Here is a 27,197-nt window from a genome sequence, read left to right on the forward strand (position 1 = left end):
GTGATTGCTGGTATCTCGCCTGGGCTGTCTGTTGAGGCTGCCCTTTCCTCAGGTTGCTCCACCTGTCTGTCCACCAGGTGTGGTGTGAGTTCCACATTGTAGTCTGCCTCTGGTTCTTCAGTGTTATCAGTGAATCTACTTTTTACTTGGTCTACATGCCTCCGGCAGGTTTGGCCATTGTCCATTTGTATAACCAGTAGCCTGTTTCCCTCTTTGTCTATTACTGTCCCTGCAAGCCATTTAGGACCCCGGCCATAGTTTAGCACAAACACTTTGTCCCCTATCTCATCCCACCTCCCCCTCGAATTTCGGTCATGGTACTCAGTTAGCTTTTGACGCTTAGCCTCAACAATTTCATGCATGTATGGGTGGATTAACGAGAGCCTGGTCTTTAAGATTTGTTTCATCAATAGTTGCGCGGGGGGAACCCCAGTCAACGAATGCGGACGAGATCTGTATGCCAGCAGCAGTCGCGACAGGCGGCTCTGCAGCGTGGGACCTTGGATTCTGAGCATGCCTTGTTTAATGATCTGCACTGCTCGCTCCGCCTGGCCATTGGAGGCCGGCTTGAAAGGTGCCATCTTAACGTAATTTATACCGTGGTCAACTATAAAATCGTGAAATTCTGCGCTGGTGAAGCACGGACCATTGTCACTGACCAATATGTCAGGAATGCCGTGCGTTGCAAACATGGTTCTAAGGCTCTCCACAGTGGTGGAGATGGTGATCGAGTTTAAAATGGTGCACTTGATCCATTTTGAAAATGCAGCAATGACTACGAGGAACATTTTGCCCATGAATAGGCCTGCATAGTCTACATGCACCCGCGACCACGGTTTGGTGGGTCAGGGGCTTAGGGGGGCCTCCCTGGGGGCATTACTGAGTTGGGCACAAATGGTGCACCGACGGACGCAGAGCTCCAAGTCCGCGTCAATGCCAGGCCACCAGACATGAGATCTGGCTATGTCCTTCATAAGGACGATCCCCGGGTGCTCGCGATGGAGCTCCCGGACAAACGCCTCCCTGCCTCGTAAGAGCATAACTACTCGGCTGCCCCACATCAGGCAGTCTGCCTGTAGTGAGAGTTCATGCATGCGCCTATGGAAGGGTTTGACCTCCTCGGGGCAGGCATCGTGAGCCCCTGCCCAGTCATCGGTTAAAACGCATCTTTTAACTAGAGATAACGTGGGATCGCTGGTCGTCCAGGCTCTGATTTGGCAAGCCGTCATGGGCGAACCTGTGGATTCAAAGGCATTGATTGCCATGACCATCTCACAGTCCTGTTCGTCGGACCCTTCTGTGGTCGCCAGGGGTAGCCTGCTAAGCGCGTTGGCACAGTTGTCTGTGCCTGGACTGTGCCTTATCGTGTAGTCGTAAGCCGCCAGCATGAGTGCCCACCGCTGAATGCGCGCCAAGGCGTTGCCGTTGATTGCCTTGCACTTGGATAATAGGGACGTGAAGGGTTTGTGGTCAGTTTCTAACGCAAACTTGGCCCTGAAAAGGTATTGGTGCATCTTTTTGACACCGTACACGCACGTGAGCAGCTCCTTCTCAACCGTACCGTATCCGCGCTCCGCCTGCGAAAGTGACCTGGAGGCATAAGCAATGGGCTGCAATTTACCCGCATCATTGATGTGCTGTAAAACGCACCCGACCCCGTACGCTGACGCATCACACGTAAGGATTAACATTTTACCTGGGTCAAAAAAGGCTAAAACATTCTTAGAACATAGAAGGTTGCGTGCCTTATTGAAGGCGCGTTCTTGGGCGTCCCCCCAAAATCAATCGCACGTGGAGAGGCTCCAGCAGCGTGCTCAAGCTCTGCATAAAGTTCCCAAAGTAATTGAGTAGCCCGAGTAGCGCGCAGTTCCGAGACATTCCGGGGCTTGGGTGCCAGGCGAATCGCTTCGGTTTTGGATTCGGTTGGGCGGATTCCATCAGCGGCAATTCTTCTGCCCAAAAATTCAACCTCAGGCCCGAGAAACAGACATTGGGATTTCTTAACTCTTAGGCCTACCCGATCCAATCGACTTAGTACTTCCTTAAGATTGCGGAGATGAGAGTCGGTGTCTCTGCCCGTGATGAGTATGTCATCTTGAAACACAACCGTCCCCGGGATGGCTTGAGCAGACCTTCCATGTTGCGCTGGAATATAGCAGCTGCCGATCTGATGCCGAATGGGCATCGATTGTACACAAAAAGGCCTCGATGTGTGTTGATGGTGGTGAGTAGCTTAGACTCTTCGGTCAGTTCTTGCGTCATATACGCAGATGTGAGGTCAAGTTTCAAGAAAAGTTTTCCTCCAGCCAACGTGGCAAATAGGTCCTCCGCTCTGGGCAGCGGGTATTGGTCCTGTAGGGAGACTCTGTTTATGTTAGACTTGTAATCCCCACAGATTCGCACGGATCCATCAGGCTTCATGACAGGGAAGATGGGGCTTGCCCAGTCGCTGAATTCCACGGGAGAAATTATGCCTTCCCGCAGAAGCCGGTCCAATTAGTTTTCAATCTTTTCCCTCATCACATAAGGCACAGCTCTAGCCTTGTGATGGACTGGTCTGACATTCTGTGTAATGTAGATTCTAACTTTAGCCCCTTTGAAGGTGCCCACACCTGGCTGAAAGAGATGTTCAAAACGGCTTAGAACTGTTGAGCAGGAGGTCCATTCCTCTGACAACATGGCGTGAACATCATCCCATTTCCAATTAAGTTCTGCTAGTCAGCTTCTCCCCAACAGGGCTGGGAGATCCCCGGGGACAATCCACAGAGAAAGTCGGTGCACCATCCCTTTGTGTGTGACTGAGAGCATGGCGCTGCCAAGGACTGGGATGATTTCTTTAGTATAGGTCCTCAGTTTGGTGTCGATCTTTGTGAGTTTTGGTCTGTTGCTTTTGTGCGGCCACAGCTGTTCAAGTTGTTGAACGCTCATGAGGGATTGACTGGTCCAGTGTCCAGTTCCATGTTGACGGGTATCCCGTTGAGTAGAACCCTCATCATAATTGGAAGCGTCTTGGTTTAAGAACAGTGGACATTGATCGTGTTAACCCGGTGTACCTCGGCGTCCCGTGCACTGTTCCAACCGTCTTCTGGTCCACTTTCCGACCTTTCCGATTCGTATACCAGCCGAGCTGCTGTTTTTCTGCACATGCGAGCCAGATGCCCTGTGTAGTTGCAGTTTCTGCAAATGGCATGCTGAAATCGACACACCCTGGTTGAGTGCCTTCCCCCACATCTCCAACACAGACCGTTTCCATTGTTTCCGAAGGATGAGCTGCGCCTGGCTGATCTCCCTTGAGCTTCTCTCAATCTGTTGTTGATTGCTCGCATTGTGGGTTGATGAGGTGTGATCGGCCGTTCATGTAACCCTTGATTTTGATGGCTTCTGGCGCCACTGTCTGCTGTTGAAGGCCTCCTCTCCTGCCTTTCTCTGTGTGTGGGGTAGCAGTTTGTTTCACAATGTGAACCCCTTGTTCCGATGCCTCGTTGGTTGTCGTACCCGAAGTATAGATCAGCCTCGTTTCTTCTTCGCCTGCCAAGAACGTCTGTGTGACCAGTGCTGCTGCCTCTAGAGTCAAGTTCTTAGTCTCTATAAGCTTTCGGAATATGCCTGCGTGGCCTTTTCCTTCAATAAAAAAGTCTCTCAGTACTTCTTTCCTTAGTTCATCGGGGAACTCACATGAACTAGCCAGCCTCCGAAGTTCCGCCATGAAGTCGGGTATGCTTTGGCCCACACAGCGTCTGTAGTTGTCGAACCTGTGTCTGGCCATGTGTAGGCTGCTCGCTGGCTTCAGGTGGTCTCTCACCTGTGTGCTCAATTCCTCAAACGACTTGCTTGCTGGTTCCTCGGGTGTCAGCAGGTCTTTCATTAAAGCGTATGTTTACGAGCCACAGCTGGTCAAGAGATGGGCTCTTCTCTTGTCTGCCTTATCGTTGCCCAGCCAGTCTTTGGTCACAAAGCTTTGCTGGAGCCTTTCTATAAGGTCATCCCAATTGTCTCCAGCATTGTATTTCTCATCTGAGCTGTTGGTAGCCATTCTGTGGATTTTGTGATCCCGTAACTCGTCGCCACTGTTAAGTCCTGACTCTAATGTACTGACTTACATGAGACACATGCTGAAGTCAAGGTCACTCAGGACCTGCACCTTTAATTTCAGCTCTCCAGTGTTGCACTTGCCTGAGACCTCCCTTTGTATATCTCAGTGGGACAGGTATGGAGTGTCTCCTGCAAGTGCACCCCTGATGGTAAGGCATGCTTATTGTTACAGGTCATATCCAGTTACAATCATGTATAGCATGGTAAGATACAGTTATATACAGTAATGTGAGATACATGACAGTTGCCATCGTGGCTGGGTTTACAAGTGTGGAAAAGGACTTGCAAGGTGTCACAGCAGTCCAGCAATCTGCTCCAACAGATGGCTAGGAATGCTGAGGCGCCGCCCCGGGGGAATGGCAGTGGCTTCGAGAAGCAAGAACCTGCTGTCCTCTCTCAGGATGACAGCATTCCTACTCCCACCACTGCCACTCCGCCAATGCCTTTGCTGCTGCCTGCCATCCAGTCAGCCTGGATTGGTGCCGCCCATGCCGAGATGGTGCCAGAGCTGCTCAAGTTCGTCCTGTAAGGCTATCTGTAGTCTCCCTCACTGAAAATCAGCAGCCTTGGGGGAGCATGAGAGTAAGAAAAGACAAACGAAAGACAGACACTATGGGAATGCACAAGGGTCATTAGTTGACTTAGTTCTTTTGATTTGAATTTGATAAATTTATAAATTATGTTTGGAATGTATGTTTTGTGGTGGCTCTCATTTCAGCTTTGTGCCCAGGAGGATGCTGTGATTTTCCGTGACAGAGGGATGGTAAGATGGGGAAGTGGTGACCAACAGGGATCTGGGGCTTCATTCACTGGAACCGAAGTCTGATGAGGCGGTCACAGGCAACCATGTTGGCACTGCGGGGGCAGTCAGAGTCCATCAATGTCGATTCAAGCACTATGTGTACAAGGGCTGTGGAACAATAGGGCACCTCCAGCGAATGTGCAAACGACCTGTGACTCACCACGTGAGAGAGTCAGGAGAGGACGACCGATCCAGCGAGGATCACGCTGAACGTGCAGGAGAGGCAACACAACCTGATGATGAAGAGGAAGTATATGGGATACACGCCTTCACCACCAAAGGCCCTCGAATATGTTAAGATTTAAACTCAACGGCACTCCAGTTTCCATAGAATTGGACACGGGGGCGAGTCAATCAATAATGAGCCAGAAGGCATTCGAGAGGCTGTGGGGCGACAGAGCACAATGACCCAAGCTGATCCCGATTCAGGCAAAGCTGCGCACCTACACCAAGGAACTGATACCAGTTATTGGTAGTGAGGACATAAGAGTATTCCATGAGGGAGCAATGCACGATTTACCACTGTGAATTGTTTCAGGTGATGGGCCAACGCTGCTTGGTAGAAGGTGGATGGGGAAGATTCGATGGACTAGGAAGATCTCTGTGTACCTTCTCCAGCGAATGATGTCTCCTTTGTTCAAAGGCTGAGCAAGCCCCCACCTTCAGCTGAACCAGACATCGAAGTGCAGATCCATTTGCAGATCCCCGAGGCACAGGCCGCTCATCACGACCATGAGGAGGTAAATGTAAAGTCCTGTCCCTGCAGTACAGACTCACACGAGGCACATGCTGAAGTCAAGGTCACTCAGGACCTGCACCTTTATTACACAGCTCTCGAATGCCACACTTGCCTGAGACCTGTCCTTATATACCTGTCTGGGACAGGTATCCAGTGTCTCCTGCAAGTGCACCCCTGGTGGAAAGGTAAGCTTGTGGTTACAGGTCATCTCTAGTTACAGTCATGTATAGGATGGTGAGATACAGTTATGTACAGCAGTGTGAGATACATGACATCACCCTCCCCCAAGTTCTTATTGTCTTTATAGGTTCAGTCTCTCGGGTGGTCTACGCTCTCGTGGGGAGCGTCTTAGTTGTGGTTCAGTTGTTTGCCTTGGTGCCTGTTTTTCTTTCGGTGTGATTGCTGGTATCTCGCCTGGGCTGTCTGTTGGGATTGCCTTTCCTCAGGTTGTACCCTCTGTCTGTCCACCAGGTGTGGTGTGAGTTCCACATTGTAGTCTGCTTCTGGTTCAGTAGTGTTGTTGGCAAATCTACTTTTGACTTGGTCTACATGCCTCCGGCAGGTTTAGCCATTGTCCTTTTGTACCACCAGTAGCCTGTTTCCTTCCTTGCCTGTTACTGTCCCTGCAAGCCATTTGGAACCCCTGCCATAGTTTAGCAAAAACACTTTGTCCCCTATCTCATTCCACATCCCCCTCGAATTTCGGTCATGGTACTCAGTTAGCTTACGGTGCTTTGCCTCAACGAGTTCATGCATGTCTGGGAGGATTAATGAGAGCCTTGTCTTTAAGGTCCGTTTCATCAATAGTTGCGCAGGGGGAACTCCAGTCAATGAATGCGGACGAGATCTGTATGCCAGCAGCAGTCGCGACAGACGGCTCTGCAACGCGAGACCTTTGATTTTGAGCATGCCTTGTTTAATGATCTGCACTGCTTGCTCTGCCTGGCCATTGGAGGCCGGCTTGAACGGTGCTGTCCTAACGTGATTTATGCCGTGGTCACTCATAAAATCTTGGAATGCCGAGCTGGTGAAGCATGGACCATTATCACTGACCAATATGTCAGGAATGCCGTGCGTTGCGAATATGGTTCCAAGGCTCTCCACAGTGGTGGAAGTGGTGCTCGAGTTTAAAATGGTGCATTCGATCCACTTTGAAAATGCATCTACAACTACAAGGGACATTTTGCCCATGAATGGGCCCCGTATAGTCTACGTGCACCCGCGACCACGGTTTGGTGGGCCAGGACTCAGGGGGGCCTCCCTGGGGGCAGTACTGAGTTGAGCACAAATGGTGCACCGTCGGACGCAGAGCTCCAAGTCCGCGTCAATGCCAGGCCACCAAATATGGGATCTGGCTATGGCCTTCATGAGAACGATCCCCGGGTGCTCGCGGTGGAGCTCCCGGACAAATGCCTCTCTGCCTCGCAGAGGCATAACTACTCGGCTGCCCCACATCAGGCAGTCTGCTTGTAGTGACAGCTCATGCATGCGCCTATGGAAAGGTTTGATCTCCTCGGGGCAGGCATCGCGAGCCTCTGCCCAGTCACCAGTTAAGACACATCTTTTTACTAGGGATAACATGGGGTCGCTGGTCATCCAGGCTCTGATTTGGCGAGCCGTTATGGGCGGACCTGTGGACTCAAAGGCATTGATTGCCATGACTATCTCACAGTCCTGTTCGTCAGACCCTTCCGAGGTCGCCAGGGGTAGCCTGCTAAGCGCATTGGCACAGTTGTCTGTGCCTGGTTTGTGCCTTATGGTGTAATCGTAAGAGGCCAGCATGAGTGCCCACCGTTGAATGCACGCCGAGGCATTGGCATTTATTGCCTTGCTCTCAGATAGTCGGGACGTGAGGGGCTTGTGATCAGTTTCTAACGCGAACTTGGCCCCGAAAAGATATTGGTACATCTTTTTGACACCGTACACGCACGCGAGCGCCTCCTTCTCCACCATTCCGTACCCGTGCTCCGCCCGCGAAAGTGACCTGGAGGCATAAGCTATGGGTTGTAATTTACCCGCACTATTGACATGTTGTAAAATGCATCCGACCCCGTACGCTGATGCATCACATGTACGAACTAGCTTTTTACCTGGATAAAAGAAAGCCAAAACACTGTTGGAACACAGAAGGTTGCGTGCCTTATTGAAGGCGCGTTCCTGGGCGTCCCCCCAAAACCAATTGCACCCCTTTCTGAGTAGCACGTGGATATACTGTGCATATACTGTGTGTAGCGCTGAACTCACCTTGTCACCCTAGCACCCTTCTCCTCTAACAACCTCATTTTTGTCTTGCAGCTCAGCCAGCAGCATGGCCCCAGGCAAGGCCACAGAGGCCAGAATGTGGGGGCGCAGGGCAGGAGTCGGCAGACGATCCTACTACATCTGGTGCTGAGGAGCTCCGATTGTCGCCCGTCAATCCGCTGGGTCTGTTCTCAACAGGTGAGAGCGCGGACTTCAAAGAACCTGCATCGCCACGCTCCAGAACCCACCCACCCTAAGGCCATTTAGTGCACCTCTGGTCATTCCCGCCTCCACTTTGGAGGTGCCGGCCCCAAGCACTTTTCTATAGGGCACCCCATTTGTCCCCAGGACGGCGCCGACCCCGCGGAGGACTCGTGGACGCGGCAGGTCTGTTCCACAAGCGCGACAAGACAGCAGAGAGATGGTACAGTTGGCCAGGAGGACTGTAGACATTGGTGACCAGCTCATCGAAGCAGTGGGGGGCCACCACGACCGAGTACATTCTGCGCATAGCAGAGTCCCTGGCTGCGATAGCCAGGAACACTGCTGCCACAGGCCTCCCAGTGGTCCCCGAGCGCGGCACTCCACCTCTAGGTTCCGCACCTCCACTGCAAACAACAGATGAGAGCAAGGACCAAGATCCTGCTTCAGGATCAGAGAATCTTGCCCCCTCAGTGTTATGTATGGAGAAAGAGTCAGACTGAACACTGTGAGCTCAAGGTAAAGTGTGACCTTAGTCTTTTATTGCAGGTCTCCAGAGTGCTTCTCCAACCTGTGAGGCCTCCTTAAATACCTGTGCGCCCAAGGGATTATAGGATCCCTTGGGACTCCAGGGGATGAGCCCTCTGGTAGCTGTACAGAGAAACTACAAGTTCACATATATAACACTCGGTATCCCCGCTCCCGAACCCATACAACCAACGCATCTGCCTTCATCCCCCCCAATGAGGCACCGCCTGAGGAGCTCCTTGGCCAGGCGCCATGTAGCAAGGAGAGGAAGAGATAGAGGTGGGGAGGAGGTGGGGAAGGAAAGTGAGGTGCATGTGCGCAGGTGATGGCTGTGTTATATCTCCATCGGGGTGTATGCAATTTGTTGCAATGTATGGGGGCTGGGGATAACGCTCCTGCTTTGCCTTCATTTTCTGTGTTGTTGGACATGTGATGTATGTCAATGGTGGAAAAAGTGGGATGTGGGCCAGGTTTGGGTGTTATTGGCTGTGATACTTATGATTTCAGAGCAATGTTGGTATTAAACTTTTGTTATTGAACATAACTTTGTTGCGCATTGTCTCAGATAGCTGGACATTGGTGATTCCTTACCATGAAAGGGTTAAATACAACTTAACATCAATCAACGTAAGCTTTAACTGGCACCAAGTTGATGGGCACCATTGATGTCTGAGCTGCACACACACATCAGCGCTCTTTCAGGCAAATCTTTCTGATATCAGCTCCTCACGCAAGAGTGGGATTTAACAAATGCTAGCCACGCCACTGACGTTCGTTCCGGTTAGTTCCACTTTTTGTGGGCGGTTTTTTGAGTGAATGATATTGTGGGCGATATGTGTGCAAGGTGGTGAAATTGAAGATGGGCGATCTCCATGGCCGCTAGTTTGGGTAAATATACTCTTTACGACAAAAAACAGTGGGCGGGCATTAATATTGAATCTCGGTGTTAATTCCATGTGGAAAATAATGCTGGTCGATATTATGGGCATTGAATTTGCCCATTCTGCTGATTCCGCCCCAAAAAAGTGGGCAGACGGTGATATTTTTTCTTGCCGTTAAGCCCATTGGGAAAATAACGCTCGGCAATAAGTCTCCTAAAAAAGCCCGTCAGTTTCCATTTCGTGCCAGAATGGGCGATATATGGGCGTTATACATCATTTCAGCGGTAAAGTGGGCATTAAGCATGCAAAAAAAGTGGAGGTTCTAGCCCTATGTTCCCTAGTCTTAGTTTCCCCTATGAGTGGAAATATACTCTCTGCATCCATCTTGTCGAGCCCCCTCATTATCTTATAAGTTTCAATAAGATCACCTCTCATTCTTTTGAACCCCAATGTGTTAAGGCCCAACCTATTCAACGTATCCTCATAAGTCAACCCCTTCATCTCCGGAATCAACCTAGTGAACCTTCTCTGAACAGCCTCCAATGCAAGTATATCCTTCTTTAAATAAGGAGACCAAAACTGTACACAGTACTCCAGGTGTGGCCTCACCAATACCCACTACACTTGTAGCAGGACTTCTCTGCTTTTATATTCTATCCCCCTTGCAATAAAGGCCAACATTCTATTTGTCTTTCTGATTACTTGCTATACCTGCATACTAACTTTTTGAGTTTCATGCACAAGGACTCCCAGGTCTTTCTGTACTGCACCACTTTGCATTTTTTCTCCATTTAAATTATAATTTGCTTTTCTATTATTTCTTCCAAAGTGGATAACCTCATATTTTCCCACATTATCACTCCATCTGCCAAATTTATGCCCACTCACTTAGCCTGTCTATATCCCTTTACAGATTTTTTGTGTCCTCCTCACAATTTGCTTTCCCACCCATCTTTGTATCATCAGCAAACTTGGCTACATTACACTCGGTCCCTTCATTCAAGTCATTAATACAGATTGTAAATAGTTGAGGGCCCAGCATCGATCCCTGCGGCACTAGTCACTGTTTGCAAACCGGAAAATGACTCATTTATCCCGACTGTTTTCTGTTAGTTAGCCAATCCTCTATCCATGTTATTACCCCCAACCCTGTGAGCTTTTATCTTGTGCAGTAACCTCTTATGTGGCACCTTATCAAATGCCTTCTGGAAATCCATATATACCACATTCACTGGTTCCCCCTTTATCCACCCTGCTCGTTACATTCTCAAAGAACTCCAGCAAATTTGTCAAACATGATTTCCCTTTCATAAAACCATGCTGATTCTGCCTGATTGAATCATACTGTTCCAAATGTCCCGCTACTGCTTCCTTAATAATTGACTTCAGCATTTTCTCAATGACAGCTGTTAGGCTAACTGGTCTATAGTTTCCTGCTTTTTGTCTGCCTCCTTTTTTAAATAGGGACGTTACATTTGCGGTTTTCCAATCTGCTGGGACCGCCCCAGAATCCAGGGAATTTTGGTAGATTACAAGCAATGCATCCACTATCTCTGCTGCCACTTCTCCTAAGACCTTAGGATGTAAGCCATCAGGTCCAGGGGACTTGTCCGCCTTTAGTCCCATTATTTTACCTAGTACTACTGGGACCCCAACTATTTGCAATCTATATTAACGACTTGGAAGAAGGGACTGAGTGTAACATAGCCAAGTTTGCTGACGATACAAAGATGGGAGGAAAAGCAATGTGTGAGGAGGACACAAAAAATCTGCAAAAGGACATAGACAGACTAAGTGAGTGGGCAAAAATTTGGCAGATGGAGTATAATGTTGGAAAGTGTGAGGTCATGCACTTTCGCAGAAAAAAATCAAAGAGCAAGTTATTATATAAATGGAGAAAGATTGAAAAGTGCTACAGTACAGCAGGACCTGGGGGTACTTGTGCATGAAACACAAAAGGGTTGTATGCAGGTATAGCAAGTGATCAGGAAGGCCAATAGTATATTGGCCTTTATTGGAAAGGGGATGGAGTATAAAAGCAGGGAAGTCTTACTAGAGCTATATAAGGTATTGGTGAGGCCAAACCTGGAATACTGCAGTTTTGCAATCTTTGCAATCAGTGCAGTTTTGGTTTCCATATTTATGAAAGGATATACTTGCTTTGGAGGCAGTTCAGAGAAGGTTCACTAGATTAATTCCGAGGATGAGGTGGTTGACTTATGAGGAAAGGTTGAGTAGGTTGGGCCTCTACTCATTGGAATTCAGAAGATTGAGAGGTGATCTGATAGAAACGTATAAGATTATGAGGGGGTTTGACAAGGTGGATGCAGAGAGGATGTTTCCACTGATGGGGGGACTAGAACTAGAGGGCACAATCTTGGAATAAGGGGCCACCCATTTAAAACAGAGATGAGGAGACATTTCTTCTCTGAGGGTTGTAAATCTGTGGAATTCGCTGCCTCAGAGAGCTGTGGAAGTTGGGACATTGAATAAATTTAAGACAGAAATAGACAGTTTCTTAAACGATAAGGGGATAAGGGGAGCAGGCGGGGAAGTGGAGCTGAGTCCATGATCAGATCAGCCATGATCTTATTGAATGGCGGAGCAGGCTCAAGGGGCCATATGGCCTACTCCTGTTCCTATTTCTTATGTTTTTATTAGTGATAGCATTAAGTTCCTCCCTCCCTATAGCCCCTTGATTATCCACTATTCGGATGTTTTTAGTATCTTCTACTGTGAAGACCGATACAAAATATTTGTTCAATGTCTCTGCCATTTCCCTGTTCTCCATTATTAATTCCCCAGTCTCATCCTCCAGGGGACCAACATTTATTTAACCACTCTTTTCTTTTTTATGTACCTGTAGAAACTCTTACAATCTGTTTTTATATTTCGTGCTAGTTTACTTTCATAATCTATTTAATCATATTTTTAGTCGTTCCCCGCTGGCTTTTAAAAATGTCCCAATCCTCTGACCTCCCACTAGTCTTGGCCACATTGTATGCCTTTGTTTTCAATTTGATACCATCCCATATTTCCTTAGTTAGCCACGGATGGTTATCCCTTCTTTTACAGTCTTTCCTTCTCATTGGGATATATATTTATTGCGAGTTATGAAATATCTCCTTAAATGTCTGCCACTGCTCATCAACCATCCCATACCTTGCTCCAAATACTGGCACCTGCTCGACTACGTCATCGTATGAATCAGGGATCGCAAGGTCGTGCGCATCACCCACGGCATGACAGGAGCCGACGACTGCTGGACGGACCACCGCCTAATCCATTCCGTCATCAACATAAATATAGCCCCAAAGCAGCGACGACAGCAGAAGCAGTGCCGCAGAAAAATCAATGCCAGGGCACTCAAAGACCCAGCTAAGAGAGCCCTATACAGCCAGCGCCTCACTACTAACCTGGCGACCCTTGAGCGCCCACAGCGCTTGGTCTGTCCTCCAGGCCACCATAACCAATGCCTGCGAAGAGACGCTCGGTCATTCAACCAGGAAACACCAGGACTGGTTTGATGAGAATGTCCAGAGCTCCAAGAGCTAATAAATAGCAAGCGCAAGGCATTTCTGAACCTAAAATAACCGTATATGTCTTTAATACTCTTATGAATGACTCCACGAGGTCTGGTATTGTACTTGAGCTGTTGTGACCTATTTATTGTAACTCCAGAGTGAGGCACAAGCATGGTGGGCAGCCTTTTATACTGGGCCCTGCACACCTATGCAGGTAACCCTCAGGTCTCCCACCGCAGTGCCCTCTGGTGGCACACCTTATGTGACTATACAGTTAGTATACATGGTCTACGTACATGACATCACTTCCTCCCAAGTCTTTAATGCAAATTGACTTGTACATTGACGGTGACCTGTGCTTTCCTCTTACTGGTTGACCATTGGAGGGTCGTTTATAGCTTAGGTGGGTTGGTAATGAGATTTGTTGCCAGTGGAGGTCCCAGTGGTTGCTGGTTGTGAGTCCATGACTACTCCATTCTCCCCCCGTCCCCACCCCACACAGAGATCATGCTAACGGCCTGTTACATGCAAGTTGTTTTCAAGTTCATCACATGGGTTTTACATTTACATCTTGGTATATTTGTTGGGTGGATTACAGTTGCATTTCTATTTGTGTGGTACATTTACATGATCAGTACAGGCATATCAGTACAGGTACACAAGGACAGTCTAGTTCCAGCATGGCCGGATGAGATCCGGGTCGTCTGGTGGCGGCGCAGCGCCCCATGCTAGTGGATCTGTGGGCGAGGTGAGCTAATTTTGCTCGAGTTACCGGAGCTCAGGGCTCTTGCCGTTACTCCTAGTGTTGGGCATGCCCAAAGATAGCTGATGTGTCTGTGACCTCCCTGTCCTTTTCGTTTGCACAGTGTTGCTGCTGCTCCCTGGGAAGTGGTCTGAGAGAGTGACCGTTTCATCTAAGCAATGGTGGGACGTATCTAGCAGGGGGCCGCTGACTCGCTTTCCTTGAGGGCATTGTTGTGAGCACTCTCTAGTTTGGGATGCTGGCTGGTCCAGGTCTCATTCGGAAGAGACATTGCAAGTGACCCTTCTCTCTTGGGCATTGCCGTGATGGCGAGTGGGTTTGTGGGCTGCGCCTTTTCCACCTGGGTGGTGGGCGACGGTAGCCGACTATGAGCACAGGCGCAGTTTACTGTTTCTGGTCTGTGGCGGTTCATGCCATCGGGTGCCTTCCATGTTAAACCGATCTGAGGCAGGGTATCGCCACCGGTGCCTCTGCTCTCCGGGGATTGTTTACTCTGCGGCTTGTCTACTTCCGTCAGCTGTGGGACCATTTTATGATTCATTGTTCTGGTCCCGGGGATACAGACTACAACATTGGGTAGCCTGCTGGACCTGTATACGACTGTTAGGTGTTCGCCCGCTACATTAGCTGATTGCAATTTGCACCCGACATCGCTCAACAACATTTTGCTCGTTACAGCTGGACTTGTACATTGGTTACCAATTTCAAGCAATTCATTCAAAAATGGCGGGTTGCTGGCATCCTTTAAAATGGCCTTACTACTTTTACCCCAATCGTCTTCCTTGCGTGGAACCAAGTGTTGTTGCTCATTAGCGCTGCACCTCGTGGTTTGGACGCCATCTTTTCCCTGTCCATGATGTCGACTGCCGCGATCTTCTTTCCGAGGGATTCTGCCACTGAAGCTGGGAAGGCGCCCTCGGATCCAATCTTCCTCCCCAGGAGTCCTGCCACTGAAACCGGGAAGGTGCGTTCGGGTCGTCTCGGCCGGATCATCGCCACGCAGTCAGTGCTTGTGCCTCGGGGACTGCGCGGATCTGCTCTCTGCTGCCTGGTCCAACCGAAGGTGGGGGCCTGCTCTGCCTCTGAACATGGGGGACGTCGATCGCTGGAGGGATGAAGTCGTCCCAGTTCCAATGAATTTTCCCCATCCATTTTCTTCCAAGTAGCGTTGGTCCATCATCTGAAACAATCCACAATGGTAAATTGTGCACCACGCCATCATGGGATACACTTACATTCGCACTACCAGCAACTGATATCAGTTCCTTGGTGTAGGTATGCAGCTTTGCCTGAACCAGGACAAGCTTGGGTCGTTCAGCTTGATCGTTCCATAGCCTCTCAAAGGCTTCCTGGCTCATTACTGACTGACTCGCCCCCGTGTCCACTTCCATGAAGACTGGAACGCCATTTATCTCGACTTCCATTATCATTGGTGGACAATTTGTGGTGCAGGTATATACTCCATTCACTTCGTCCTGGGACTGAGCTGCCTCTCTAGCCATCTCCTCATAATCCGCGCTGGATTCACAGCCATCTGCTGACTCCTCTTCCACGAGGTGAGTCACAGCTCTTTTGCACATTCGCTGGAGGTGGCCCTTTGTGCTGCATCCTTTGCACACATAGTCTCTGAACTGACACTGATGAGCCCTGTGATTACCTCCTCAATGCCAGCATGGTGCTACTGACTTATGTTTGCACCCCTCAGCGGACTCTAAGTTAAGGGACTCAGGGGCCTGTATGCTCTGCCCTGGGCAGATTCACGTTCAACAGTTCTGCCTGTGAAAGGCACCATTTCTATTTACAGTACTTGCCAGGTTTGAGTCCTGAGAGTGAATCATCATCTGCTTGGAGCTGCAGTTTGACGTCATGAACGCCTGATTGATGCTGATGGCCTTCTGCAGAGTCACGGTGGTTTTGGTAGACAGTAGCCTGTGAAGAAGGGCCTCATGACCGATGCCAATTACGAAGACGTCCCGCAACACATCAACGAGGGATGCAGTGAATTCACACGGTCCTGCCGGCCTCCTGAGGTCGGCAGCGTACTTCGCGATTTCCTGGCCCTCGGGGGCGGCGGTGTGTATAAAATCGATGCCTGGCTGTGAAGATGCTCTCCTTCGGTTTGAGTTGGTCCCGAATTAGCACTTTTAGTTCCTCGTATGACTTGGTCATTTTTTTCTCTGGTGCAAACAAGTCCCTGACGAAGCCATAGACCGTGGGCCCACAACTCGTCAACAGAATAGCTCTGCGCTTACCTGCCAGTGTGGCCGGATCATCGCCTAACAGGTCGTTTGCTATGAAATATTGGTCGAGCCGCTCCATAAAGGCTTCCCAAAATTCATTGTCTGAGAACTTTTCTAATGCACCAACGTTAATCATTTTTGTATGGAAGTTTGTAGTCTCGTCACCAATTGTTATGTCTTTAATACTCTTATGAACGACTCCACGAGGTCTAGTATTGTTCTTGAGCTATTGTGACCTTAGTCCCATTTATTGTAACTCCAGAGTGAGGCAGAAGCATGCTGGGCAGCCTTTTATATACTGGGCCCTGCACACCTATGCAGGTGACCCTCAGATCTCCCACCACAGTGCCCTCTGGTGGCACACTTTATGTGACTATACAGTTAGTATACATGGTCTACATACATGACACAACCCAACTCAGGAGCAGCAAAGCAGCTTTACAGATGGCTTAAGGCCAAGGTCAGGCAAAAAACTCGCGACCTAAAGAATAGATGGTGGGTGGAGAAAGCACAAGAGATTCAGCAGCTGGCCGACAACCATGATGTGCGAGGATTCTTCACCGCAGTCAAGTCCACCTACAGCCCAAGCACCCAAGGCCCCACCGCACTGCTGGCCAAGAACGGGGAGACACTCATCAAGCACACCGAGGCAGTCAGGACCCGCTGGAAAGAGCATTTCAAAGATCCCTTTAATCGACACTCTGCCTTTGACACTCGTGTCCTTGACTCCATGCCGCAGCTACCCACCACCACCTCAGTGATACCTCAGCACTGCATGAGGGAGAAAAGGCCATCCATCAGCTCAAGACCAACAAGACATTGGGAGCAGATGGAATCCCCGCTGAGGCACTAAAATATGGTAGAGAGGCACTACTGGCACAAATGCATGACCTCATCTCTCTCATCTGGAAGGAGGAGAGCATGCTGTGAGATCTCAGATGCAGTAATCGTGACCATCATTAAAAAAGGGGACAAGTCCGACTGCGGCAACTACAGAGGAATCTCCCTGTTATCAGCTACTGGGAAAGTCATCGCTAGAATCCTCCTCAACTGTCTTCTCCCTGTGGCTGAAGAGCTCCTCCCGGAGTCACAGTGTGGATTCCTTCCACTACGGGGTACAACGGACATGATCTTTACGGCGCGACAACTACAAGAGAAATGCAGGGAACAGCACCAGCCCTTGAACATGGCCTTCTTTGACCTTATAAAGGCCTTTGACACTGTTAACCACGAGGGACTATGGAGTGTCCTCCATGTTTTGGCTACCCCTAAAAGTTTGTCACCATCCTCCGTTTGCTCCACGGCGACATGCAAGCTGTGATCCTGACCAACAGATCCACCACAGACCTCCCCGCTGGAGTGGAACTAAACTATAGAACTAGTGGGAACCTGTTCATCCTTCATCACTGTTATATATGTGGACTTGTATTTACTCTGTACAGCCACTAGAGGGCTCATTCCCCGGAGTCCCAAGGGATCCCATAATCCCTTGAGAGCACAGATATTTAAGAAGGCTTCACAGGTTGGCGAGGCACTCTGGAGACCTGCAATAAAAGACTAAGTTCACACATTACTTTGAGCTCACAGTATTCAGTCTGACTCTTTCTCCATAAACAACAACTGGCGACGAGATACAGATAGCGAACCCAAAGATGCAGAGAACCGTGGGCATCCTGGAGAAATTTTCAGAGGGAGATGATTGGGAAACCTTTGTAGAGTGACTCGACCAATACTTCGTGGCCAAAGAGCTGGATGGGGAAGAGAACGCTGCCTAACGAAGGGCGATCCTCCTCACCGTCTGTGAGGCACCAACGTATGGCCTCATGAAGAATCTGCTCTCTCCAGCGAAATCCACGGAGAAATCATACGACAATTTGTGCACACTGGTCCGAGAGCATTTGAACCCGAAGGAAAGCGTTCTGATGACGAGGTACCGGTTCTACACCAACAAAAGGTCTGAAGGCCAGGAAGTGGCGAGTTTTGTTGCCGAGCTAAGACGCCTTGCAGGACCGAGCGAATTTGAAGGACATTTGGAGCACATGCTCAGAGACTTTTTCGTACTTGGCATTGGCTATGAAACTATACTTCACAAACTTTTGACTGTAGAGACCTCAACCTTGCGCAAGGCCATTGCGATAGCCCAGGCGTTCATTGCCACCAGTGACAATACGAAGCAAATCTCTCAGCACACAAGTGCTGCTACAAGTACTGTGAACAAAGTGATGTTGTTTTTGAATCGTAATGTACAGGGCAGGTCACCCATACCTGCAGCTACACATCCGCAGATGTCTCAGAGTCCACCATCAAGGGTGATGAATGCAAAGCCATTAACACCTTATTGGCGCTGCGGGGGTGATCATCGTTTCCATTCATGCAGAGTCAAAGGATAGGTTTGCAAGGGCTGTGGAACAATGGGACACCTCCAACGAGTGTGCAAGCGAGCTGCTAAGCCTGTTAAACCTGCAAACCACCATGTTGCAGAGGAGGATCACGACAAAACCGAGCCTCAGGTAGAGGAGGCAGAGGTACATGGGGTACACACATACACCACGAATTGTCCCCCGATAATGCTGAATGTTGAACTAAATGGTCTTCCAGTGTCAATGGAGCTGGACATGGGCACGAGCCAATCCATCATGGGCAAAAAGACTTTCGAAAGGTTGTGGTGCAACAAGGCCTCAAGGCCAGTCTTAACTCCAGTACACACGAAACTAAGAACTTACACAAAAGAACAGATTCCTGTAATCGGCAGTGCTACCGTAAAAGTCTCCTATGATGGAGCGGTGCACAAGTTACCATTCTGGGTGGTACTGGGCGATGGTTCCACGCTACTCAGCAGGAGTTGGCTGGGTAAGATACGCTGGAACTGGGACGACGTCCGAGCGCTATCGCCTGCTAATGACACTTCGTATGCCCAGGGCTTAAACAAATTTCCTTTGCTGTTCGAACCAGGTATCGGGAAATTCCAAGGAGCAAAAGTGCAGATCCACCTAATTGCGGGGGCGCAACCCATCCATCACAAGGAGAGAGCAGTACCATACATGATGAGAGAAGGTAGAGATCGAGCTAGACCGGCTGCAAAGAGAGGGCATCATTTCACCGATTGAGTTCAGCGAGTGGGTCAGTCCTATTGTCCCAGTCCTCAAGGGAGACGGCACGGTCAGAATCTGTGGCGATTACAAAGTAACTATCAATCATTTTCCCTGCAGGGCCAATACTCACTAGCAAAAGCCCACGACCTCTTTGCAATGCTGGCAGGAGGAAAGACGTTCACGAAGCTGGATCTGACTTCAGCCTACATGACGCAGGAACTGGAGGAATCATCGAAGGTCCTCACCTGCATCAACACGCACAAAGGTCTTTTTGTTGATAATCGGTGCCTGTTTGGAATCCGATCAGCGATGGCGATATTCCAGAGAAACATGGAAAGTTTACTGAAGTCGGTCCCGCACACCGTGGTCTTCCAGGACGACATCTTGGTCACAGGTCGGAAGACAGTTGAGCATCTGCAGAACCTGGAGGAGGTTCTTAGTCGACTCAACCGCGTGGGGCTCAGGTTAAAACGCTCGAAGTGCGTTTTCCTGTCACCTGAAGTGGAATTCCTGGGAAGGAGGATTGCGGCGGATGGCATCAGGCCCACCAACGCGAAGACGGAGGCAATCTAGAACGCATCGAGGCCACAGTCACAGACGGAGCTACGGTCATTTCTGGGACTCTTGAACTACTTTGGTAACTTCTTACTGGGTCTCAGCACCCTGCTAGAACCACTACATCTCTTACTACAAAAAGGAGGTGAATGGGTTTGGGGCAAAAGCCAAGAAAATGCCTTTGTAAAAGTGAGAAAATTGTTATGCTCAAACAAATTGCTTGTGTTGTTTGATCCATGTAAGCGTTGGTACTAGCATGTGATGCGTCGTCATATGGCATTGGGTGTGTATTGCAACAAGCTAATGGTTTTGGGAAACTGCAACCGGTTGCTTATGCATCCAGGAGTCTGTCGAAAGATGAGAGAGCCTACAGCATGATTGAAAAAGAAGCGTTAAAGTGTGTGTATGGGGTAAAGAAAATGCATCAATACCTGTTTGGGCTAAAATTCAAATTGGAAACGGACCATAAGCCACTTATATCTGTTTTCCGAGAGTAAAGGGATGAATACCAACGCATCGGCCCACATCCAGAGATGGGCGCTCACGTTGTCCGCATACAACTATGCCACCCGCCACAGGCCAGGCTCAGAAAACTGCGCCAATGCTCTCAGTAGGCTTCCATTGCCCACCACGGGGGTAGAAATGGCGCAACCCGCAGATCTAGCCATGGTCATGGAAGCATTTGAGAGTGAGCAATCACCCATCACTGCCCGGCAGATCAAAACCTGGACATGCCAGGACCCTTTATTATCTCCAGTCAAAAGCTGTGTACTTCACGGGAGCTGGTCCAGTGTCCCAGTGGAAATACAAAAAGAGATAAAGCCGTCCCAGCAGCACAAAGATGACATATCTATATAGGCAGACTGCTTTCTGTGGGGCAATCGAGTAGTGGTCCCCAAGAAGGGCAGAGACACCTTCATCAATGACCTCCACAGTACCCACTCAGGCATCGTAACGATGAAAGCGATAGCCAGATCCCACATGTGGTGGCCCGGTCTCAATGAGGCCTTAAGAGTCCTGCGTTCACAGATGTAATACATGCTCGCCGTTAAGCAATGTACCCAGGGAGGCGCCGCTAACTTTATGGTCTTGGCCCTCCAAACCGTGGTCTAGGGTACACGTCGACTATGGAGGCCTGTTTTTGGGTAAAATGTTCCTTGTGGTTGTAGACGCGTACTCCAAGTGGATTGAATGTGAGATAATGTTGGCTGGCACGTCCGCTGCCACTATTGAAAGCCTGCGGGCCATGTTTACCACACATGGCTTACCCAATGTCCTGGTGAACGACAACGGGTCATATTTTACCAGTGCTGAGTTCAAAGAATTCATGACCCATATTGGGGTCAAACATGTCACATTTCCCCCGTTTAAACCAGCGTCCAATGGTCAGGCAGAGAGAGCAGTGCAAATCATCAAGTAAGATTTGAAGGTAACTGAGCGCTCACTGCAGACTCGCCTATCGCGAGTCCTGCTTAGCTACCGCACGAGACCCCACTCACTCACTGGGATCCCACCTCCTGAACTGCTCATGAAAAGAGCACTCAAGACAAGGCTCTCGTTAGTTCACCCTCATCTACATGAACAGGTAGCGAGCAGGCACTTCAACAAAGTGCATACCATGATAGCGCAAATGTGTCACGCGAGATTGAAATCAATGATCCTGTATTTGTTTTAATTTATGGACAAGGTCCTGTCGTGGCCAAAGAGGGGAGCAGGGTGTTTCGGGTCAAACTTTCAAATGGACTCATTCACCGGAAACACTTGGATCAAATCAAACTCAGATTCACGGACTACCCTGAGCAACTCACCTTGGACCTTACCTTTTTTGATCCCACAACACACACACCAGTGGCAACCGACACCACGGTTGACCACGAAGCAGAACCCATCATCCACAGCAGCCCTGTAGGTCCCAACACACCAGGCAGGCCAGCACGGCCAGCTGCACAGCAGCCCAGCGAGGGCCCAACAAATGATTCAACACCACCAGCTTTCACACCGAGACGATCAACCAGGGCAAGAAGGGCCCCAGATTGACTCACATTGTAAATAGTTACACTATTGACTTTGGGGGGGAATGTTGTTATATATGTGGACTTGTATTTACTCTGTACAGCCACCATAGGGCTCATTCCCCGGAGTCCCAAGGGATCCCATAATCCCTTGGGAGCACAGGTATTTAAGAAGGCTTCACAGGTTGGAGAGACACTCTGGAGACCTGCAATAAAAGACTAAGGTCACACGTTACTTTGAGCTCACAATATTCAGTCTGACTCTTTTTTCATACACAACAGTCGCCTCCAGGCCAGATCCAAGACCGTCCCATCCTCTGTCGTCGAGCTACAGTACGCGGACGACGCTTGCGTCTGCGCACGTTCAAAGGCTGAACTCCAAGTCATCGTTAACATTTTCACCAAGGTGTACGAAAGCATGGGTCTTACATTAAACATCCGTAAGATAAAGGTCCTCCACCAACCTGACACAGCACTGCCCCCCAGTCATCAAGATCCACGGCATGGCCCTGGACAATGTAGACCTCTTTCTGTCATGTCTTTAATACTCTTATGAATGCCTCCACGAGGTCTAGTATTGTACTTGAGCCGTTGTGAGCTTAGTGCCATTTATTGTAACTCGAGTGAGGCACAAGCATGGTGGGCAGCCTTTTATATTGGGCCCTGAACACCTATGCAGGTGACCCTCAGGTCTCCTACCGCAGTGCCCTCTGGTGGCACACCTTACGTGATTATACAGTTAGTATACATGGTCTACATACATGACATCACTCCCGCCCCCGCCCTCCCCACCCCCACCCCCCCTGCCAGTCTTTACTGCAAATTGACTCGTACATTGACGGTGACCTGGGCTTTGGTCTTCTTGGTTGACCATTGGAGGGTCACTTCTAGCTTGGGTGGGTTGGTAGTGTGATTTGTTGCCAGTGGAGGTCCCAGTGATTTCTGGTTGTGTCCATGACTACTCCATTCTCCCCCCCCACACTGAGATCATACTAATAGCCCGTTACATGCAAGTTGCATTCAAGTTCATCACATGGGTTTTACATTTACATCTTGGTACATTTGATGGGTGGATTACAGTTGCGTTTCTTTTTGTGTGGTACATTTACATGATCAGTACAGGTATATCAGTACAGGTACACAAGGACAGTCTAGTTCCAGCAAGGCCAGATGAGATCCGTGTCGTCTGGTAGCGGCGCAGTGCCCCATGCTAGTGGGTCTGTGGGCGAGGTGAACTCATTTTGCTCGAGTTGCCGGAGTTCAGGGCTCTTGCCGTTACTTCTAGTGTTGGGTAGGCCCAAAGACAGCTGATGTGTCTGTGGCCTCGCTGTCCATTTCGTTTGCACAATGTCGCTGCTGCTCCTTGGGAAGCGGTCTGAGTGAGTGAGTGAACATTTCGTCTAAGCGACGGTGGGGCTGCCTCGTCTTGTCTAGCAGTTCGCAGGGTCTGCTGACTCGCTTTCCTTGAGGGCACTGTTGTGAGCACTCTCTAGTTTGGGATCCTGGCTGGTCCAGGTCCCGTTCGGAGGAGCCATTGTGGGTGACCCTTCGCTCTTGGTCATTGCCATGGTGGCGAGTGGGTTTGTGAATGCGCCTTTTCCACCTGGGTGGTGGGTGACAGTAGCCGACTGCGAGCATAGGCGCAGTTTACTGTGTCTGGCCCGTCGCGGTTTATGCCATCGGGTGCCTGCAATGTTAAACCGATCTGAGGTAGGCTATCGCTACCGGGGATCGTTTATTCTGAGGCTTGTCTACTTCTGTCAGCTGTGGGGACACTTTATGATGCATCGTTCTGGTCCCGGGGACGCAGACTACAGCATTGGGTAGCCCGCTGGACCTGTATACGACTGTTAGGTGTTCGCCCGCTACATTGGCTGACTGCAATTTGCATCCAACATCGCTCAACAACATTTTGCTTGTTACAGCTGGACTTGTACATTGGTTACCAATTTCAAGCAGTCCATTCAAAAATGGCGGGTTGCAGGCTTTATGTGACTATACAGTTAGTATACACGGTCGACATACATGACACTTTCCATACCTTGGGAGCCTATTATCAGCAAGGGCAGACATCGACGAAGAAGTTCAACACTGCCTCCAGTGCGTCAGCGCAGCCTCCAACCACCTGAGGAAGACAGTGTTTGAATATCATGCCCTCAAATCTGGCACGGAGCTTATGGTCTACAGGGCTGTAGTGATACCCGCCCTCCTGTATGGCTCAGAGACGTGGACCATATACAGTAGACACCTCAAATCGCTGGAGAAATACCGCCAACGATGTCTCCGCAAGATCCTGCAAATCCTCTGGGAGGACAGACGCACCAATGTTAGCGTTCGTGATCAGGCCAACATTACCAGCATCGAAGCACTGACCACACTCGACCAGCTCTGTTGGGTGGGCCACATTGTTCGCATGCCCGACACAAGACTCCCAAAGCAAGCGCTCTACTTGGATCTCCAACATGGAAGCGAGCCACAGGCGGGCAGAGGAAACGTTACAAGGACACCCTCAAAGCTTCCTTGATAAAGTGCAACATCCCCACCAACACCCGGGAGGCCCTGGCCAAAGACCGCCCTAAGTGGAGGAAGAGCATCCGGGAGGGCGCTGAGCACCTCGAGTCTCATTGCCGAAAGCATGCAGGAAACAAGCGCAGGCAGCGGAAGGAGCATGCGGTTAACCAGACTCCCCATCCACCCTTTCCTCCAATGACTGTCTGTCCCACCTGTGATAGAGACTGTAATTCCCGTATTGGACTGTTGAGAACTCACTTTTGGAGTGGAAGCAAGTCTTCCTTGATTTCGAGGGACTGCCTATGATGATGATGACTTTCGTCTATTTTCCCAGTCTACTTTAGCCAACTCTGCCCCCATACCTTTGTAGTCCCCTTTATTTAAGCTTAGGACACTGGTTTGAGAACCAACTTTCTCTCCCTCCAACTGAATTTGAAATTCAACCAAATTATGGTCACTCATTCCTCGAGGATCTTTTACTACGAGATCACTTATTAATCCTGTCTCATTACACAGTACCATATTTAAGATAGCCTGCACCCTGGTTGGTTCCGCAACGTACTGTTCAAGGAAACTATCCCGGATACACCCTATGAACTCCTCCTCAAGGCTACCCTGGCCAATTTACTTTGTCCAATCAATATGAAGATTAAAATCACCCATGATTATTGCCGTTCCTTTTTTACAAGCTGCATTATTTCTAGATTTATATTCCGTCCAACCGTGTAGCTATTGTTAGGGAGCCTATAGACTACGCCCATCAGCGACTTTTCCCCTTTATTATCCCTTATCTCCACCCAAACTGATTCAATCTCTTGATTCTCTGAGCCAATATCATTTCTCACTAACGCACTGATCCCATTCTTTATTAACAGAGTTACCTCACCTCCTTTTCCTTTCTGTCTGTCCTTCCGAATTGTCAAATACCGCTGAATATTTAGTTCACAGTTCTGGTCACCTTGCAACCACGTCTCTGTAATGTCTATCAGATCATATCCATTTGAATCTATTTGTGCCGTCAACTCATCTATTTTGTTACGAATGCTACGTGCATTTAGACAAAGAGCTTTTAAATTTGTTTTGTTACCCATTTTTCCTGCTTGTTTCCTCTTCTTCAAACTCACTTTTTACATTTTTGCTTTCTAATTCCAGCTTTACTCCCCTCCCTACTGAATCTATTCTCAGGTTCCCATCCACCTGCGAAGTTAGTTGAAATCCTCCCCAACAGCACTAGCAACACCCGCCACCCCCCCCCACCCCAACCAACCACGAGGATATTGGTCCCAGTTCTGTTGAGGTGCAACCCGTCCGGTTTGTACAGGTCTCACCTCCCCCATAAGCTGAATAGAATACAATAGCAAGGAAGTTGTGCTAAACATTTCTAAAACACTGGTTGGGCCTCAGCTGGAGTATTGTGTTCAATTCTGGGCACCACACTTTAGGAAGGATGTCAAGGTGTTGGAGAGGGTGCAGAAGAGATTTACTAGAATGGTACCAGGGATGAGGGACTTATGTGAAGAGACTGGAGAAGCTGGGTTGTTCTCCTTGGAGCAGAGAAGGTCAAGAGGAAATTTGATAGCGGTGTTTAGAGTGTCAGTGGGGTCAGTAACCAGGGAACACAGATTTGATTGACAAAAAAAAATCAGAGGCGACACTCGGAAATTTTTTTTTGCACGAGTTGTTGTGATTTGAATGCACTGCCTGAAAGGGTGGCTGCAACAAATTCAATTGTAATATTCAAAAGATAATTGGATGAATATTTTGAGTGGAAAAATACAGGGCTATGGGGAAAGAGCAGGGGATAGGACTAATTGGATAGCTCTGCCTGAGCCGGCACAGGCACGGTAGGCCGAACGGCTCTTTCTGTACTATATCATTCTATGATTCTATAATATTATTAAAACAAACTGCTTAGGAAAGATACTGGTATGACAGAAGTGTTTCTCAGAATGCAAAACAGATTCGTAAAGCAGCCTTTTACAAGAACTAAACTTGTCTACAAAAAAACTACCCACGAAAGGTAGTTTTAAATCAGGACTCCTGTCCCCTTTGAAAAGCTCTCCTGTTTTCATTTTCTCTCTCCTCGACCAGTCAGCTGTGTTCAAAGACTTCCGTCATTTCTCTTCCTGAAACATTATCCTTTCTCCCCTCCTTGCTTTCGCCAAAATAAACTGTTGGCATATTTTCTGATTGACGTCTGCTCCGCCCATTGACAAACTGCGTCCGCCGCGCGGCCATTTTCCGTTAGCAACCAGACGGGGCCTGAGGGGCGGGGTCTGGCCGCGGCTCAAGCGCACGTTTTGATTGGACGGTTTCGATTCACTCGTGACTGAAGCCTTTCAGTTTTGATTGAGAACGTCAGTGGGCAGGTTCTCCCCGCCGATTGGTTGCTTCTCCGGGGAGGGCGTGGTTTCGTCGGAAGAACGCTTGGATGTCCTGGTTCGAAAGGGGCGGGTTCAGAGCGAATCTGCCGCTTGATTGACAGATTCGATTTGCCTCGGCGCAGAGGGTGCTGGGATTGTCAAAACAAGCCGCATCCGTCCGCTCGGAGGCTTGACCCACACAGGCAAAGGCGCCATCTTGAAAAACGGGGCTTGTTGCTGTTCTTTCCCGCCGAGCTCGTTACATATACAGATCTATATTTTTAAACTTAAGTAAATACTTTCTTTCAACGCTCTCTCTTTTTACGTGATTCTCAATAATAATTTCTTCCGTTTTAATAACTACGCGTAATAGATTTATGAAACCGTTGGGTACGTATCAATGTAATGTTCTTCTACTCACTGTATTTTATTTCACAGATAAGGAAGAAGGGAGAAGGGGGAGGGAGGTTGTGTTGCGGCCGGGCCCTGTTGCTTGTGTTTCAGCTTCTGTAACTGCAGAGCGGAGGTTGTTGCTGTCCCACTGATATCGCTTCCCCCCCCCCCCCCCTTTCTGTTGTTGGGAAAACCTAATGGGCAGAAGCTCCCGTACAGACGAAGTGTTTTATTTTTCTTTAAAGTATTTTTGCCGAGCT

The 27,197-nt window shown here is 49.1% G+C and overlaps 2 protein-coding genes across 7 annotated transcripts in view; one reads left to right on the plus strand and one right to left on the minus strand.

Moving 5' to 3' along the window:
• The window catches only part of syt19 (synaptotagmin XIX), a 227,625-nt gene extending 200,581 nt beyond the window's left edge, over nt 1–27,044 (minus strand). The window contains exon 1 of one of the 2 annotated variants that reach the window (XM_070899628.1): nt 26,966–27,044. The gene's annotated coding sequence lies outside the window, so the exon portion shown is untranslated. Of the gene's footprint in view, nt 1–26,196; nt 26,253–26,965 lie in introns of those variants that run through there. The other variant, XM_070899629.1, reaches the window with a different exon arrangement.
• ppp6r3 (protein phosphatase 6, regulatory subunit 3) overlaps nt 26,703–27,197 on the plus strand; it is a 150,468-nt gene continuing 149,973 nt past the window's right edge. For 4 of the 5 annotated variants that reach the window (XM_070899622.1, XM_070899624.1, XM_070899626.1 and 1 more), the window contains exon 1: nt 26,703–26,934. The gene's annotated coding sequence lies outside the window, so the exon portion shown is untranslated. The remainder of the gene's footprint in view (nt 26,935–27,197) is intronic. The other variant, XM_070899623.1, reaches the window with a different exon arrangement.

This window comes from Pristiophorus japonicus, chromosome 14 (genome assembly GCF_044704955.1).
Source record: "Pristiophorus japonicus isolate sPriJap1 chromosome 14, sPriJap1.hap1, whole genome shotgun sequence".
NCBI classification, from domain to species: Eukaryota; Metazoa; Chordata; class Chondrichthyes; family Pristiophoridae; genus Pristiophorus; species Pristiophorus japonicus.